This window comes from Pistacia vera, unplaced genomic scaffold, assembly GCF_008641045.1.
Source record: "Pistacia vera cultivar Batoury unplaced genomic scaffold, PisVer_v2 Contig509, whole genome shotgun sequence".
Classification (NCBI taxonomy): Eukaryota; Viridiplantae; Streptophyta; class Magnoliopsida; order Sapindales; family Anacardiaceae; genus Pistacia; species Pistacia vera.
This window is the reverse complement of record NW_022196345.1, coordinates 520,735-524,945: the sequence shown is the minus strand read 5'-3', so window position 1 is coordinate 524,945 and position 4,211 is coordinate 520,735. Positions and strand designations below refer to the sequence as shown.

The window sequence follows — 4,211 nt, the reverse complement described above, 5'->3', positions numbered from 1 at the left end:
AGCAATAGTGCCCTCTTAGTGTCTACTGTGCTGTGATGAACAGTGGGGAAAATCGAGACACACACAAAGTATTGCCACAATCGATTGGGGTGTCAAGAATTTTGCCAAAATTCCTTTTTAACTGTCCTTAGACATTTTCCATACACCTTGATTTGTGGTTAAAGTTTGCAAAACCAATCCATAATCTGGGACTTGAAGAATGTATTTAATTCATCCTTTAACACTAGAATATCGTGGAGGCCATAAAATCAATTAATTGTTGTTGTATCAAAACTAACCTCCACCCCTCGAATCCTAGTCTTTCCCTATTTTCTTTCATACGCATTAGCATAGAATTCCATTACCAGAGGTTCTACAACGGGCTCGGGATGGGAACAGAATGTCTCCCATTTCATCTATCTAATCACATCAATAACCCCTAGGTACTCATTCTCAAAATCAAACCCCTTTTCTTCTACAAACCCGTGAGCGCCCGTCACAGTCTCAATATACCTCTTCTCTACTATAAGACTTACAAAGCGCACATAACTCGGATGTGGGGCTGCTTTCTTTTTTCCCTTAGTAGCAACCCTGTTACCTCTAGCTCTCTTGGTTAGAGCCATGTCACAAAGACGAGGGGAAGCTTCAATAATCAACACACCTGCCACAATCGCACACTCACATAGTGCACAATACACATGAAACCTCTTGACAGTTCCACTCAAATCAACCTCAATCAAACACCTAACACTACCCCACAATTCAATCAATACACCACTTCACCAACACATACAATCACGCACACAACGACCAATCAACCCAAACACCACTTCAATTCCAAGTAATTTAGCCAACATAATAGCACACAATGCACTAATTTAACTTCAAAGACTGACAATTTCAATTAAAGCTAGCCTCAAAACAATCGTTATTACTCACCCAACACAATCCACAACTTAAATCATCAAATCAATCGATATATATTGTCCAAAGTGCCCAATCCAAATCAAAATGCACAAATTATGCTTTAATTAAGTATGAAAAAGGCTTACCAAGGTACCAAGAATGAATTCGAAGCCTTGGATTGAAGAACAATTACCGAATTGAAAAACCCCTAAATCACAAACCCTAGCCTCTTCTTCTCCAATTCGAACCAATCCTACAAAATAGATGGAAGATAAGTGTTTGGGTGATGTGGGAAGGGATTAGATGTATTGAACGAAATTGATTTTGGACTAAATAGCAAAAAAAAAAAAAAAAATGATTTTGAGAGGAGAGTAAGGCATGGCACTGTGGTGTGGAAAGAAAATAGGTGAGAGTGAGGGTAAAATGCTGGGTTTTTTTTTTTATATATATACAATCCGCTTTACGCTGCGGCATGGAACTTTCTTTTTGGTCTCGAACGACGCTGCGGCATGAAGTTTCTGTCTTCTAGAGTAGTTTGGCGCCGCGGTGTTGATAATCCGAGGATTATACTAGTTTATTTAAGCTTTTAGGCCGGATTTTAGATACTTCTTAGTTTATTTTTTCCTAAATTGCTACTTAATTCCTTACATTTTGTGTTTCAAGTCAAAATGGACATTTTGAGCAAATAAAGACAGATTTGGAGTTTCTGGACTCAGAAACAAGCGGAGGCCAATTTTGTAATTTCAGAATTCTTCAGGAAGCTTCGCCGCGGCATAGGTTGTTCTTCACCACGACGAAATGGGCCAGTCACGCACCAGATTCAGCTCTTTTGTCGCCACGGCGAGATTCCTTCTTCGCCACGGCGAGATTCCTCCTTCGCCGCGGCGAAGTCTACACTTTCTAGTTTTTGTAAAACGCACAGTTTCGTTTTTAGGCTAAGTTTGAAGATTTTGGGCGAGGTATAAAAGAAATACTTAGTCTTTTTGTTTAGGGCGTTTGTGCAGAGATAGATAGCAGTTTTTACATTTTCTTAGACTTATTTTTGAGTGATTCTGGATTAAACAAAGTGTGAAGATTCGAGGTGAAACCAGTGGATTCATCAATTTGGGGAGATTCTTTTCCTTTTCTCTTGTGTCCATGATATTGAACTTGGAATTTTTCGTTTCTTTTAATTGTTTTATTGATTTAGACATGAACTAACCTATTTTGGGTTAGGGTTTTGATGTAGTTCGGATTCTAATGGGTAAGAGAGTTGATGATTATTAATTTCATATAATTTTGCTTTGATTGTGTGATTATTCTGTATTTATTGTTTTTATGTGATGAACATGATGAGATTGAGAGATGATTCATGTTAAGCTTCTTGGGTAATCACCATTGTATTATTGGAAGCTAGAGATAGATTCAAGAACCAATGAAATCAATCTAGGATTCTTGTGCTTAAAGAGCTTAGATTTATTAACTTTCAATTTGTTGGGTGCAGAAGGTTAATAGAGAAGAGTAGGAAAACATAGCCTGAGAAGGTATGTTGGACACCTTACAGAGTTCGATTTACAATCAATGCATGTGATTATGAATTTAGTTTAATTCTTTAGGTTTAACCCATATAGTCCGAATGAAGTCAAAACCCTACCCGTTTGTTTGAATTGATTTTATCCGTATTTTAAATCTTGCTTTCATAGTTTACTTTTATTTTAGTAAATTTTGTTTTAGTTATAGTTTAAATTGCTCCCTTTAATCCAAAAGAATTCGATTGCTTCAACTTGAAAATGGTAGAAAACTTAGTGCTTAGCAACAATCCTCGTGGGAACGATACTCACTCATCACTTTATTACTTTGTACGACTAGTGCACTTGCTATTTTTGCATGTTATAGTAAACACGTATCAAGGTTTTGGCATCATTGCCGGGGATTGAGTTTTAAGTTAACATTGAGTTTTTCTATAGTTAGCTAGATTGAAGTTTTAATTTTTGTTTTCAATTTTCAGTTGGTTTGTGATCTCACTTTCTTTCGTTTTGTTTTGTGCAATTTATGCGAAGAGCGAGACATCAGCCAGTGGTTCCTGTTGATCTTGAGATTGAGAGAACCGCCAGACGACTTAATAGAGACAGAAGAGAAAGAGAGGATATAATGGTTGAAACAGAAGAAATAGCTATTGAAATGGCAGAACCAGAAAACAGGACACTAAAGGAATTTTCAGTTCCCACGATTAATGGCAGTGGTTCGAGCATTACGAGACCAGCAGTCCAAGCCAACACATTTGAGATAAAGTCGGCAATCATCCAGATGATACAGCAGTCGGTAAGGTTTAATGGAGATTTGAAGGAAGATCCGAATCAACATATTGCAACTTCTTGGAAATTTGTGACACCTTTAAGTCGAACGGAGTGTCAGATGACGCCATTAGGTTGAGGTTATTCCCATTCTCATTGGGGGATAAAGCAAAGGGTGGTTAATGGCACTACCATCGGGAACTATCACAACATGGAATGATCTAGCACATAAGTTCTTGACCAAGTTCTTCCCTCCAGTAAAATCAGCAAAACTGAGAAATGATATCACATCATTTCTACAAGATGAATCCAAGTCATTGTATGAGGCTTGGGAGAGATACAAGGAATTGATGAGGAAATTCCCATACCATGGGTTGCCAGTTTGGCTTCAAGTCCAAACATCCTATAATGGTTTGATGGGTAACGTGCAAACCATGGTGGATGCAGCATCGGGAGGAGCCTTGCAGAATAAGACACCAGAGGAGGCTTATGAGTTGCTTGAGGTTTTGGCAAGCAACAACTATCAAAGACCAAATGAGAGAGCAATAACAAGAAAATCTATGGGTCTTCATGAAGTTGATGCTTTCACAGCCATCTCAGCCCAACTCACGGCACTTCAGAAACAGTTGGGACATATGCAGGTAAACTCTATTCAAGCACCTCAACTAACTTGTGATTTTTGTGCAGGAAACCATGTGAGCAGTGAGTGTCAAGTGGGGAACACATTTGCTTCGTCATCTTCATCATCGGAGCAAGTGAACTACTTGACAGGAAATCAGAGGCAACCAAACAACCCGTATTCCAACACATGCAATCCGGGGTGGAGAAATCATCCAAATCTGGCTTGGGGAAATCAGAACCAGCAAAATAATCAATGGAACCAAAGGACATTACCGAATAACCAACCAGGAGTGAATAATCAACCGGGAGATCCAAGAGTGACAAAGTTGGAGGACATGTTTGGGAAATTCATGCAGGAGACCACGGGTTTTATGAATGAGACGAGGACGAATTTCAAAAATCAAGGGGCGTCCATTTGGAATCTTGAGGTAC

The 4,211-nt window shown here is 38.8% G+C and overlaps 1 non-coding gene across 1 annotated transcript; it reads right to left on the bottom strand.

The window, feature by feature from the left end:
• Positions 1–3,427: 3,427 nt before the first annotated feature.
• LOC116106066 lies at positions 3,428–3,534 on the bottom strand. Its single transcript, XR_004124245.1, has one exon. It is a non-coding gene; the product is annotated as a small nucleolar RNA R71 (small nucleolar RNA).
• Positions 3,535–4,211: the final 677 nt, after the last annotated feature.